Here is a 15,708-nt window from a genome sequence, read left to right as displayed (position 1 = left end):
TGCAAAGAGCAGAAATCCATCTCGAAATGTGGAATATGCTCAAGAGTAGCTTGGCAGCATGAATGTACAGCTAATAAAGCTGCAGAATTGCTATGATGCTATCACAGCAACATTGAGCTAAGTGGTGTTACTTTTAAAGTGCTGAAACTAATCAGCATCATAGTGATTTGAGCCTGAAAAAGCAGACATTTTAGATTTTTGGAATAATTTCGTATTTGCTTGTTTTGAGTTTCAAACACACAATCAGGGATTTGCCGTGCTGCTTTATTCTAAATATGAAATGCTATACAGGGTAACGTAAAGGGGAACCTTGGGCCTCATCTGTCTGATCTGTTCCTTTGAATTCCTCGTCAAATTGTCTCTAATGAAGTCTCATCATGGCACAGCAAGTCCCTAAAAGTGGAATGAGGTTGAGAGGAAGAAAACAAAAGAGTAAATGTTGACTATTTATTCTGGTTATTTTCCAGTCTTTGGAAAGTGATTTGATGGCACTTAAGCTGCTATGGCCTCTAGGTTGTACTCCTTCTTCCTAAAGTGTGATGGTGGAGTTCAGAGAGCTCCACTCTGCTGCTGCAGGAGCTCCTGACCGTCCTGGTCAGACACCCTGTGGCTTCAGCACAGGACTCCTTCAGCTCACAAGTATGACTAAAGCAAAAAGACAAACATCAGCATCTCTTTCACTCCAAGTTACATGAAAATGAATAAGCCTTCTGTTCTTTAGCAAGGGCCTTTTCTTTGTACAGCAGGGTGCTGTTTGTTTTCTGCCTGTAAAATAAAATGATGCCACTTAAAAACGAGACATCCCTTATGCAGTATTTATGAATGGTTTATCATTTGTTTAATAATATGATCAACACTTTATGAACATGGTTCTGTTGTAGAATGGGCAGCAGGGAACTATTGCTACATTTCTCTTTGCTGTGCTGCCTCACATCTCATTAGTGACTGAGCACTCTTTTGTCCATGATCAGTATCATAATGCTCAATCCAACTATCACAGTAATTTAAACAAATCGTGCTATTACACCTTGTGTTTGAATACAGGGTGATGACAGTATGGTCACTAACAGTAACAGTTACAGGTCAAAGTCAAAGTCAATGCAAGGGAGACCAGAACATATTTTCTATGGGTCCCTAATATGGCTCAAACTTAAATAAGATTCGGTGTCTGCAGCTGAATACTGTTTCTCACAAAACAACTCAATTACACATTTTATTGGACGGTTGGCCAGTTAACACCGAGGATTATCAATCTGAGTAGCCTCAATTTGGAATTTTCCAAATCCAAACTGAGAGAGCCCTGGTGACATCACTATGAAATTATCAGGGTTATTTCCTGATTTCATGCACATCAATCCTGAGGATTTGAAAACCCACTTCAACTACTGTATGGTGGCAGGACCTCTGTGATCCGCTAGAGGTCAGTGTGAGCCAAGTTCTGGAGCAAGGTGAAAGGAAGCTGAGAAAATAATCAGCCAATGAAAAAAAGGAGCAAAACTCACAATTAACCAATCCTTAAGAAAACACTACCTGTGCATTAAATGAATAATACCATCACATATGTTTATCCTGGTGAACTGAGTTGAAGTTATTGGAAACAACTATTTATTTGTCTGTCTCTCTGTTGTGATCGGTCACTTATCTGGTTAGTTCAACTCTGACCCTGAGGTTCACTAATCCAGAGCTTTCACCTGCATCTTACTGTTTTACATGGATTTCCTGCTAATGTCCCCAGAGATTTTCAGCCAGGTAGCAGCATGTGTGACTTGGTATCAATAACTTTTATCATGCTCATCTACAGGTAGGAAAGAAGAAAATAAATAAAGAAAGAAGGAAATTTGTGCTCTTACAGAACTGTCACCTCCAAGCCTACCAATAATATGGAGCCTGACTGATGACTTCAGAGCCCTGCCCCTCTGTTCAGTGATGCAGATGATCCACACTCCTTCCCCTCCCCCACCATTGTCCTCACTCAGTCCTTGATGGTGTGGGGGAGGGTAGGAAAGGCTTTGGGTCATGAGGAGCGCAGGAGGAGCAGTGCATGCACACACACCTGCATACACATACACACACCAAAGGTGTCCAACACAAAGCTCCATTATGACCTAAAAATGTAAACTTTGGTGGAAGGATCCTAAAATCCTATGCTGTGACTGGAGATGTTTCTGTGAGCCAGTTTGGGAACCAATACAGCGGCAAAGATCAAATGTATATGTTAGGTCCCTAATTGACAAACAAATATTACTTGGCCAGGCAGAGTGGTGGTAGTTTTGTTGCCTTGCAGCAAGAAGGCTCTGGGTTCAAACCTGAGGCCCGAGGCCCTTCTGCGTGGTGTTAGAATGTTCTCGCTGTGCCTGTGTGTTCCTTCCAGGCTCTCCAGCTTCCTCCCACTTTCAAGGTACACACAGGTTAATTGATGGCTTTTTGGTTGTTTGTTTCTAAATGTCAGTCCTATGATAGACTGTTGACCTGTCCAGGTTGCCCCCTACCATTTTAACAGATTAACATTGTAGAAGATGGATGGATGAAGGTTAATTATCACAAATATTAGTCTCACTGTATTAATCAGTCAGTCTCACAGTCTCACTGTGCTCTATAGTTATGTTATGTTATTCATGCTATCCAATCCCTTAATCATATATCCACTGTGCATTAATATCAGAACGCACAATGCATCAACCTCAAGAGTGATGTCTTAAGTCCAGTTCTGTAACCAAGATAAAATATGGTGCTGCTCACCAGAAAGTTTAATCCTAGTAAGGATTAAGGGTTAGCATTGCCCACAATGCATTACCCACTATGTTGTATAATGTGGGTTTCCTATTAAAGTGCCCACTAGGTGTGTATTCCTGAGCTCCTGTCTGTGGCCAGTAAAAAGTATGGAAGAAATGTCACCAGCTGAATCTACTGCAGACTTCATTCCATGACTCATGACAGATTCATGCAGAGCAATGGAAAACAATACTGTAAAGGTTTGTCTCCATGATGTGCTTTGTGCTGAAGTCAGCATGCCTACGCCCCCCCCCCCCCCCCCCCCCCCAATGCCTGTCTCTCTCTCTCTCTCTCTCTCGCTCTCTCCCACTCTCAACCCAACCGGTCGAGGCAGATGGCCGCCCCCCCCTGAGCCTCAAGGTTTCTGCCTCTTAAAGGAAGTTTTTCTTCCACTGTCACCAAGTGCTTGCTCATCGGGGGATCTGTTGGGTCTCTTTAAATAAATTTATAAAGAGTTTGGTCTAGACCTGCTCTATATGTAAAGTGCCTTGATGTAACTTTGTTATGATTTGGTGCTATACAAATAAATCTGATTTGATTTGATTTGATTTGATAAGCAGCTAGCTGTTTATCAATAGCAAAGCATTGTGGCCAACAGTCTGCATGGATAGCACTGCTCAGAGGATGTTTTATAACCTCCTGTTGTGTAAACACAATGACCCAGCAGGAAACCTAAGTAGAAGAGAGAGAAGACTTGTAAATAGCCCCTTTAAAAAGAAGGCTGTGCCTTCTGGACATCAGCAGACTGAAGATCCAAAACGTAAAACTCTTCTTTTCACCTTCATTTTTGTTAATTTCTTTTGCTTTGATTACTTACTAAAAAGAATTTTCTTTTCACCATTCTCCCTCCAGGGAATCTCAATGATTCTTTTGTTAGCTATTAACTTAGTGATCCATGTTGATCTGTATTGTCCTGCTAAAAAGATCACTGTGAACCTTGTCAAAACTCTTGAACCTCTTTAATTTTGTCTGTTGTCTCTAAAGCAGCTTTTCTCTTGACTCCTGATTCAACATATTTTTGAAGGTCGTCCACCAGGAGATTCAGCCTCTCTCTTCATCTGCAGACAGCTCTGTGTGCTTCAGTTTTGCCTCCTTTGTTTGCGTAATCTTTCCTCTTACCAGGAAAGAAGGTGTGTTGCTCCTTCACATCCTTCTGGATCATACTTTTCATATATATCTTTGTATGATGTCAATCTGACTGTCCGTGTTGTGAATCCATTATGGTCCACATCTATTGGGCGGTCATCCACCCTGGAAGAAGGATCCCTAGTCTCTTGTTCTTTGTCAGGGTTCCCAAAATTTGTGTTGGTTTTATATTAGACGCACTTGGAGGAAAACATTACCTGGTGTACAAGGTGTACATTACCTGGACTAGTCAAGTCAAGGGGTATCATCCTGAATCTGTGCAGCAGCACAACACCTTCTTGCTGTGCAATGAACATGATGGAGCCATAATGAATTGGAAACTCAGATTTATTGATTGGTTCTTTTGTAGACAAATTGTTATTGAATTAAGAGACAACTGGTGGAATCAAATGTTAAGAACCGTGTCTTCAGCTGTCCATCCCTCCATCCATCTGCCTGGCCACTCATCTATCTATCATCTCTCTCTCAGTCAGCCAATCGATACCTGATGGCAGGATGAGGTCAGTGATGACTTCAGAGTCATTAAGCGATATGATAGGCTTACATAGTGCCATCAGCAGCCGCAGCTAGAAATGGACAGACCCAGACACCCGAGTCATATTTCAGCAGTGTCAGGTTCACTCACTCAAGCTCACACACACACACAATCTTGCATCCCCTGCCATAGAAATTGATTTTTCCCCTGCAGACCACACAGGGTTGATTCATATCTCTACTGATTTAGATGAGATGAACTGCAGAGGATGAAATTAGATCTGCCTCAGAAATTAATTTAAATTCATCTGTTCAACATATACACATATGGAAGGAGCTACAATTGTTACTTGAAAAGAAAGACATCACAGGATCATGATGCTTGAATCTGATGCATTTTGATATAATCCTGCTGATATTTTCATCACCTCAGAGACCTGAAGGTTGTGACATTGAAAAATATGGTGATTTTCACACCTAAGCAATCAGCTGTTTCCTCTGTAAATTTTTCCTTTTTTTCCACATTAATAACTGGCTGCAGCTAAAAGGGGCATAGCACTGTTAATGTAACACATCCATTCATCATCTATACTGCTTATCCTTGAGCAAGGGGGCTGGAGACAATCCCAGGTGACACTGAGTAAGACTGGGCCACATCCTGGACATGTCACAATCTGTAGACAAGCCAACATATGGAGTAAAACCAATCATTCACTATTCCACTCACACCTTCAGGTAATTTAGAGTCACCAGCTGACAGCAGGAGGGAACTAATCTCCACACTCCAATTTAGAAGCTCCTTGCGATGAGGCAACAGTGCTTCCTGATATACAATATTATATCATTTCAGGGAGTCAGACCCCAGTTTGGCTTTTTCAAACCAGTAGATACCATAGTTGGAGGAAAAGGTGGAGCAGAGGAGGAGGGAGGACTGGGTCAGATCCGCTCTGTACTCTATCCTGATTGTGCAGTCTGTCAATAACACAATAGCCCCACCCTAACTCATCCTTTGTATTATGGTCTTTTTTCATCATCTATCATGGCATACATGGGCCTGTTAATGATCCAACCTTGGCTTCCCCACCAGTAGGGACATCTTAAATGAGGTGAAATGTTCTCAAGAATCTGCAACTTAGTCAACTTGCCATGGATTCAATTTCCTTAGGAAACAATGACCAAGATGACTGGGAACCTACACTGACAAACTTCATTGAAAAGATTAACATCATGTCTTATTGAAGAAGACGTGAAACTAGAGACTGACGTCATGAAATAATTGTTAAAAGTATACTGAGCTAATAAATCAAGGGAGAATTAGGGACATTTTCCCATAGACTTACATACAATCTGACTTCTGTGGACAACCCCTGGAGTCACCCCCTGATGGTCATTAGATGGAATGAGGGTTTTAGGCTCTTCATCATTGGCTTCTTTTTAAAGGCCCAGAGTCTGATTTGTATGTAGTGAAAACATAATGAATCATAACGAAAGAACTCTCGCTTTTCACAAGTGACATGCTCTGTTTCTAGGTTGTATTTTGAACTCATGGAATACACATGCTTTGGTTCACAAATATGATTTGTATGCAAACTTGTAATATAAATTCACAGAGCATACAAATTGCTGAATGTGCATTTACATTTACATGGCTCCATACATTTCTGCACACTTAAACCAATCGCATGGAGAGACTTAAGCAACCTCAACCTGTCAGTAACATTTATCTGACTATCCCCTCGTTGGAAATCATGCAATGTCATTGAACTAGTCCTGCTTTGCCAAGTTAAATGCTGAATGAACAGTGATGGGCGGATCGATCCCACGTTGTCGATATATCGACACACGCACGTCGTCCGTTTTGGTATCGACCATTCCGTTAAATTATCGATTACTCATTAATATATGCGAAATAAACGTGCATGTGTCAACTCTAAACATTTTTGAGGTAACTTACTCGAGTACACCCCCTGCTCGAAGCATATTGAACTGGTCCATCCAAGTCACGTGACCAGAAGAGCAGCTAGTTGCGTGTTTACACCCTGCTAGCAGCAACTCGGTAAGGCGCGTGCGCATTTCTTATGGCGCAGAGAAAATGGTCAAGTGGCCAGCAGAAAGTGAAGCTAATTCTTTTTTTGAGAAACGTTCTTTCTGTACAAAAGTTAGATACAAAACTTAGATCTCTGTTAGGACCAAAGTATGCTGGTCACCAAAGGTATGGTTAGTTTGACGAAGTAAAAGTTCAAATGTGCACTTTTTTTTTTTTTATAATTTTATTTCATTCATATTTTTGCTATTTATTTATTGTATTGCAATGATTTACAGTTCTGTCCAGATGATTTCATTATTTTGAAAATAATGCTGCTCAGCAAAAGTTCAAAGAAAGCTTAAATGTTTTTTTGTTTTATGCAGTTCATCTTTATGTGAATTATTTTTTTAACCTTTACATTTTGGACTGTGCACAGTATAGTTGTTATGTGGCCAGTGTTTGACGTGAATTTTTAAGGGTACTAATATTTTGATTTGGAAAAAAATCAGATAAGAAATTACCAGTAATCGGTATGGAATATTTCATGCAAAAATGAATCGGTATCATATCAAATCTTCAAAGTGTGGTATCGCCCATCACTAATGAACTTGAACAATCTGACCGTATGTTACACGCCGCCTTTGTGCTGCTCATTGTTGCCATAAGGACAACAGTCGTCATCGTGTGCATGTGGAGAAATGTAAGGTGGCATATGATTGGCTAAAAGCCAAACACACCGGATTGGCTGGTGAATCTGTCAATCACAAACATATATTTGATTGAGAGCGTTATCAGCCAATGGTGGCACGGGTGGACCTGCGACGTCACCTCAATCGCAAAATTCACAGATTTTTACAGACTACAGATTTCGTAAATGCACATTCAGCAATGTTTATGCTCTGTGAATTTATATTACAAGTGTGCCTCAAAATGGAGCAGAGTGCGTGCATTTCCGAATTTAAATTACAAGTTTGCATACAAATTAAACTTGTGTATTTGCGAAACAGATTGCGTGCATTTGTGAGTCCGTAATCCAACCTAGAAACAAATCATGTGCACTCGTGAAAATCCCCGCGATAGTTCATTCATTACGAGAATGTTCTGACTCCATAGATTTGCATTTGTTACAGTCCGTGACACAGATGTTACAGGTGTATAATCTTCATAATGGACATGCTGGGAGCTCAGCAGATGTGAAATGAAAATTAGTCCCCCAAAATATTTTTATATTTACTTATTATATTCTCTATTGTATTGTATTGTCTCCACACCCTTAAAAACTAATGCAAGAATTTTTGAGAAAATGGCAATTTGACAAACACACAAGTCTGTGGTTAGCTTTAGCAGTCTCCTGTTAAAGATCCCAGGATTATACCCACAGAGTGATCTTCTCCTGGCTCTGCTTGTCACTGGGCCATGCCCACAAAATTGACAGATCCAACGGCTGCTGCTCAGGCTAGTTTTCAGAGACACAGCTGACTGCGTCCACAAAAGGGCAATGAGTTACAAGACACACGTACAATTTCAGATTCTTTATGGGACAGAGAGGAGCCCTGGTCCAGTATTGCTGGCCTTGCTTGTCCTAATGGCCCACCACTGTGTTGAAAGAATGCCATTATGTTTCTTGTGTGGGTGTTTGATACACTGGCCAAATTTCTTCCATTTGTCTGCCTTGGAAAAAAAGAGAAAGACAGACCTATAACCCCCAGAGCAAACATGGGGACATCTGGACTGCTCCTCCCTTTTCTTCTGTCTCCTCCCTCTTTTATTCTCCTCCTTTATTTTGCCTTTCTGTCCTCCTCCTCCCTTTTTGTCATACCCCTCTCTCTCCCTCTCTCTTTCTGTGTGACTCTCTCACTCTCTGGGGGCTATCAATCACAGTTGCTGCGACGGTGGCCGGGCTGTAGGTGGTCATGCCAACAGCAGATGGCTCTTTATTGCTGGAGCCCTGTCCTCTCCATGACAACCGCAGAGAGCAGGAAGTGACACATCCAGCAGAGTGGAGAGAGATTCATCTGGACAGGAGAAACGCACACACACACAGTAACACACATGAAGGGGTGAGGAAGAGCGTGACATCAGAGTTCCTAATATGTGGGCTCTAGCTTTTTTGTGCTATATGTGCTATATGTATTCATTCTTCTCTCCCTCTGATTGCATAGCAGCTTTACTGTTCCCATCAATATGTGATGTGAAATTGTTTATATCTGCTTTTCAGACATAGCTTTGACAAATGAGAAATTTGAAATGATCATATTTTCATAATTCAACTTTGGACGATTCCTGCAGTGTTATCTGTAGTTCAGTGAGAGAGAGTCAAGCTGCTGATTGAAATCTGACTTCTGTCCAAACAGCTACAGCTGACTATAGGCTTTCATCTGAAGCGAGGCTGGAGGTCAAGCTCACATTAGCGTTCTCTCTGAAATGAGAGATCTGGTTCTTTAGCAGCTAAATATATGCTATATGTTGGTACATTTTAAGATGCTATATTTTTTATTTATGCGTACAGTAGATATTCACCCTGAATCTTCTTGATATTGCCACGCAATACCTGTTTGTGTATTTAAGGCTGGAGTCCAGGGATTACAGTAAGGGTTAGGGTTAGCTCCAGAACTGACCTCCCCTTTACAGACATGTCTCAACAGCAGGCACTTAACTTCCTGACCCCCTGCTGCTTTTTTGTCAGTCTTTGAGCACAATGCAACACAAATGACAGATTCACTGTCATTTGGAAATTTGGACCTGCAGTCTCCTGCTATCCTCTTCCTCTTATGTTGGCTCAGTGTATTTGCTCCATTGCATTTCTGTTTTTTATCTTGAGCTCTGCTCACTGTTATGCACATGATCCATTTTATATTTATTCCTTTAGAAAAGAGTGTACTGTCAACAACCACCATCTATTCTGATGTCTCATAAATAAACCCTCTGCTCTCCTTTTCTGTTTCCGGTGACTGTGTGTCAGTATTGGTGGGTGTGCGAGTGGCATGAAATTTGAATTAGGTTTTTCACGGTATGATCAGGTCAGACAGTTTACTTCTCTTAATCAGGGTTTTGCTGTCGGATAATCTGTGATTTTTTAGTGTTTGTCAGCAGCTGTGCTGTTGGGAGGGATGGATTCTGCCCAGACGCCACCTCAGTCTATCTGACAGTGAGTGAGGATAGTCCCAGTCCCTTCAAACAGCACCATGAGCGTTGGAGGTTTTGCAAGGTGCAGGTGAGCAGGTGGAACATAATTTCTTTTTGGTGAGGCTGTAAGGACCCTAAACTGAAGAATATCCTTTCTCTGAGGCGACAGGCATTCATATTCTTGGATTTGCCAACACAGACACTGGAAGTGTCTTTCAGAGTGAAGTATGGTGACGGATCTTGTATGGTGGAAGCTAGTTCCTGACAAGTGTCTTGTCCCACAGCTTCGTCCATGGTGGCTGCTCGTGGTGTCAGAGCTGATGAGTGAACCCAGGTGCAAAAAGGGGAAGCGAGGCAGAGGTAGTGAGTCCAGTGGGGAAAGAGCTTTTAATCCAAATGGAGGCAGGGGTCATACACAAAAAGGCTGGCAGGATCAGACAGACAAAACAGGCAAAGAGTAGGCAGGGGAATCAAACATTTAAAAAAAAAAAAAAAAAAAAAAAAACCCCAACAACAAAACAGTCTGGTCATACACTGGGAGCAAACAACTGGGAACACAAGAGAGCTTAGCACACGGGAGGTAACAGACAATCTGGCAGAGACATGGGGAATGAGGTGGGGTTTAAATACACAGGAACCAACATAGGTGAAACAAATTAGGAATTAACTCATGGTGGGAAAAAGAACAAAGAGGGGAAGTAAACAGCAAACAACAACATGGAACACAAGATTTTCAAAGTAAAGCAGGAAGTGTACAAGACAACGAAAACAGTCTGACAGTACCCCCCCTTCAATGGACGTCCCTAGACATCCCAGGAACCCCTGGATTGAGAGAAAGTCCGAAATAAGAGTCTTGTCAATAATGTTCCGAGCAGGAACCCAGGATCTCTCCTCAGGGCCATACCCCTCCCAATCAACAAGATACTGCCGACCCCTGCCCCGCCCGTGAAGACGCACAGCAGCTGGGCTGATGATCCCGGAGATCGGGAATGGGCCCACAAATCTGGGACCCAGTTTATGGCACTCCCACCGAATAGTTAAGTCACGGGTGGAGAGCCAGACCTTTTGTCCCACATGATAGGGGCTGGAGTACGATGCCGGTCAGCTGCTCTTTGGTATCCTGCAATGGTGTGCAGCAGGGTTGCCCGGGCTTTCTTCCAGGTGAGGTGGCAACAGCAAACCAAAGCTTGGGCTGATGGGACGGAAACAGCAAACAGTGCCCCCTGGATGTATTCATCCATGGCTTTTCTTTCGGGACCAGAGAGGGAGTAGAGGCGACCCTTAGGCAAAACTGCTCCAGGGAGGAGTTTGATGGAACAGTCATATGGCCGATGGGGTTGTAAGGACATGGCTCGAGCTTTGTTGAAGACCTCCTTCAAGTCTAGGTACTCCGCAGGTATACTGGACAAGTCTCGAAATTCAGAAGCGACTTCAGACTTGGAAGCCACAGAGAGAGGAAGCAGACAGGATGAGTGACAGGCTTGACTCCACCCCAAAACTCTCCCCGTAGTCCAGTTTATGTGAGGGTTATGTTTGCACAGCCAGGGATACCCCAAAATGACAGGGTACACAGGAGAATCAATAATAACCAAGGCAGCGGCGACTCTCTGCTAGGGTGCGAAAACAGATGGTGTGGTCGATGACACGGCTCCTGCCTTGCTGAGGTTACCAAGAGCTCGGGCTACCTCTCGGCCTGTGGTAGATTGGCCAAATACACGGGTCAATGCAGCAGAGAAAGCAGTCACAGAATCACAGGTGGGTGACTGCTTGGCCCACTCAGCCGTAGCCCATTCACAAGCTCTGCCAGTGAAGTTCGTTATCATATATGCCACCCTTGAGCATTCTGTGGCAAAGGTAATAGGTTGCAGTTCGAAAGTCAATGAGCATAGGGTCAAGAAGGAGCGGCATGTCTTGGGAGAGCCATCATACCTCTCAATGAGTGGTGCTTTGGGTTCCAAATGTGGAGATGTAGGAATTAGTGGTGCTGGAGATGCTCGAGGTTGAGAAGAGTCAACAGGATCATGTGCTGCTGGGGTCATAGAACCAAGGCGGGCCATAATTTGGTTAGTCTGGGCAGCCAAGGCTTGAAGGTGCTCCGAGAGTGACTGAACACCGGGCCCCAGGCTGGAGAGGGACCGCTCCAAAGCTGTAAGGCGAACTCCCTGAGCTCCGAGGGCACAGTGGATAGCATCCCCTTCTGATCAAAAAACAGTTCAGTCATACACTGGGAGCAAACAACTGGGTACGCAAGAGAGCTTAGCACACAGGAGGTAACACAGGGGAATGAGGTAGGGTTTAAATACACAGGAACCAACACAGCTGAAACAAATTATGAATCAATTCATGGCGGGAAAAAGAACAAAGAGGGGAAGTAAACGGCAAACAACAACATGGAACATAAGATTTTCAAAATAAAACAGGAAGTGTACAAGACAACGAAAACAGAGTCTGACACATGGAGAGATTTGTCTCTTTAACAACTCCATAAAGAGTTTGGTCTAGACCTGCGCTATATGTAAAGTGCCTTGATGTAACTTTTACGTTTTGGCACTATAGAAATAAATCTGATTTGATTTGATTTGTGTCCCCTGTTGTTGGGGAGTGCAAGGAAGGAGGGGGTCAGTTGCCGTCTTTTCACATTTGAATACCATCCACAACGCAGAAAAAAAGTATCTTTATCGGGTTTGTGTGAAGGTTCTTTATTTTCTGATTTGTAGTGTTGTAGTGGACTGAGTTCTTTGCTACAGATGCTTCCCCAAAAGGCTGTTGGCGGTCCCTGTACAAGCTGGCTGTTGAAAAGCGGAGGATTGTACATGGTGTAGTAGCTAACTAACAGATACGGAGTGTACCTTGATCCTGGGATGGGTGAGGAATGTTTCTTTTGTGCACAATCTGAAACACTAATGCATCTACAGAACTTTGTTGTGATTTGGTGCTATACAAATACATCTGATTTTATTTAATTTGATTTGTTGAGTAACCTAGACCGCCATCATTGGCTATTCTTTTAAGAAAGGTCTTAAGGAGTTTGGACATAAGGAGACCTTTTTATTTTTTTCTTTCATTTGGGACCAAAATATTCTGTTTAGAAAAAGATTGTTTGCACTTAACTGAACGTTTTGTCTGGTACTGCTAAATTAGTGATCCAGAATTCAGAGAGCTTGTGCCGCTGTTTGAGGAGCTGAAAAACAACTTCAACTTAAAGCGGAATATTGGTGCAATAAGGCAATGGACAAAATTGGACTGCGGTTGTGGGAGAGTCTTTGTTTTCTTTAGGAAGGGATGGTTAGTTATCTATTAATTTATAATTGAATGAAGTCCTTTATACATGAGATGATTGTTTGACTTTTGCATTATTTTTTGAGTACATAAGTCAGTTTTTCTCATGGTAGTGGCCCAATAAAGAGTATTCGAAAACCCAAGCCTTTTTCCTCTCATCTCATGTAGTCTCCTCTCTTCTCCTGTCCTTTCTGTTGCGAGTGGAGAAAGGTGGGGTTGAGTCGGAGCAGAGCTCCACCAGCTGCAGCTCCATCCTGTAATCAACACTTCCATAAATACCCAGCTCTGCCCCACCACCCTGTCAGATTGCAGTCCAGTCAGTTCCTGATAGGTTGCTCACTCTGCCCCAGCCCCTGTCGTCTGCCTTGGCCCCCGTGCAGCTCAGCTTTCAACTGTCTGGGTCCTCTGTCAGTCTCCAGCTCAGATAGTGTCCTTCTAACCCTGGTATTAGTATTTAGTTATTCAGACTCCTTGTCTTGCTCCATGTGCTGCCCGTATTATATCCTGTTACTGCTAACACATTTTTGTATTCTGCACCCTCATAATCAACCAAAATTAAATCTAACTTTACAATGGCCAGAATCCTTTCACTTGGGTGCAACATCCAAATGGAAGGACCTCCCATTATTTTTTAATAAAGGGAAAATGTGTTACTTCCATAAATGTGTTTCTACAGAGATAAACTGACCCATAAATCATATCCTCCAGGTTGTAAAGAAATTCCTTTTTTTTTTGTCCAACATCCAAAAAGCTTTACATCATACTTTTAATGCTGTAAAAAATGTGATAATATGAAAATAGAATTTTTGCTTATCCTTCTGCTCCAATAATTAATAACTATGATCAAACAATCCTGATGCTGAATGTCTCTGAGGTATATGAGGTGGAGTCCCAGGTGAAACCCCTTCATGTTTTGTGGTTGGTTTGAGTATTGAGAGGGGAGCTGACGCAGTGCAGGGTTTCAATAGTAGTCAAGGAGAAGTGGGATTACTAGGAACACTTGGCTTTTGTCTTATAGTTAACAATCATTGCATCATTCTTAGAGCAATTACTGTTCTTTAGGTGACATGCTTGCTGTGACAGAGGGTAGATTTTGTACAATAAAACATTCTGGATCATCCAATCCGAGCAGACATTGGATGAGGTCAGGCTCCATCCTGGACAGGTCAGCAGCCTGTCACAGGGGTGACATTCAGAGACAAACAAACATCCAGATCTTTGTGTATTTTTGAGGCCCCAGATAAGGAAGCTGGAGAAAGTGCAGGGAACACAGAGATCAGGCATGCTGACTGTGGACATGGATGCTGGGTCTGCACAGTGAAGTCAATTCTGAAGGCACTTAAACTTCATTTAATCTGATGACCATCAGGGGGCAACTCCAGAAATAAAGCCAGATGACATTGCAGTCTATGTGGAAAAGGCTCAGCTTCTCATTTGGTTTTGGAGGAAATGTTTTTGAGTTTCAGGCCTCAGCCTCCAATTTCTGCCAAATTTCTGAGTAAACAGTGTGTGTGTGTTTGAGATGAAAACAATGCTTTAATTGCATCTTAAAGTTGCTTACTTTAACTGACCTTTGACATTTTTGGAGCTAAAGTGTAGAGCTTTGTTTATTATTTCTGATCTAGAGATTTAAATAGTTTTGCAGTGATCTTTAATACACATGAACAAATACCCCCGTTTTGAGTGTGCACGTGTGTGTGTGTGTGTGTGTGTGGATATGTGTGGTATGGAGTGGCTGGTGGAATTCACGTTCTACTTCCTCCAGTGAGGCAATTAGGCCAGATGTCTGTCTCCCATACAAACACACACACGTACACCATCTCTTTCTCTGTACTGTCTGTAGGAGTGAACAAATCCCATGCTGTTGGTACAGTGGCGCTTTCATGTGAAAGCCATCCGGTTATATTTTCAGAGAGAGAGAGAGAGATAGGCATTGGGGGGGGGGTGTAGGCAGGAACATGAAGATAGGTGTTGCAGGAACATGGGATGGAGATGAGTCACCACCTGCAGGATGAGGACAGGGAGAGAGAGGAGAGGAACTGGGAGAGACAGAGACTTTGGCAGAACATGGTTAGTAAATGCAGTATAAATGCTTAGAACTGGGTGAAACTGTGTTTTTTAAGAAGGATGGTTCTTATCAGAGCATGCAAGGGGGGAGGAAGGGAGAACGAGCAAGACGGAGGGAGCGAGAAAGAGGGAGAGGGGGAGAGAGAGAGAGAGAGAGAGAGAGAGAGAGACAGAGAGAGAGAGAGAGAGAGAGAGATAGGCATTGGGGGGGGGGTGTAGGCAGGAACATGTTGCTGCATGAAGTTCATGGAGTTGAGCTGTAATACAGAATTCATGCTATATGGGACCAGCAGGTGTTGCAGGAACATGGGATGGAGATGAGTCACCACCTGCAGGATGAGGACAGGGAGAGAGAGGAGAGGAACTGGGAGAGACAGAGGCTTTGGCAGAAATCAACAACTTGATAAACAATCAAACTAATTGAGTTAGGTCTCTCCCGTGTTATGCTTAGGTCATACTCAATTATCATTACATTGTGCAAGAATAAGAAATAAAATATAAACTAAATTACAAAAGAAATTCCAAAGAAAGAAAGATGTTGTTAAGGAGACAGCATGGTTATTAAAAAGGTAACCATTAAAGCACCACCTAGAAACATTTTCAGCTATTTTAAATTTTACTTTTAACATTTACTATTAACATACAGAATATACTTTTGTCTAATCCTTTTTACCACCAATCAAAATGTCTGTGTGGGTTTCCTCTCACCGTCCAAAGACATCATCTTTGGGTTAATTGGTGACTCTAGATTGTCCTTAGGTCTGAGTGTGAGTGGTTGTTGGTCTCTGTCTGTGTGTGTTGGCCCTGTGATGGACTGT

The sequence above is a fragment of the Echeneis naucrates genome, chromosome 17 (genome assembly GCF_900963305.1).
Source record: "Echeneis naucrates chromosome 17, fEcheNa1.1, whole genome shotgun sequence".
Lineage (NCBI taxonomy): Eukaryota > Metazoa > Chordata > Actinopteri > Carangiformes > Echeneidae > Echeneis > Echeneis naucrates.
This window is presented reverse-complemented; position numbering follows the sequence as displayed.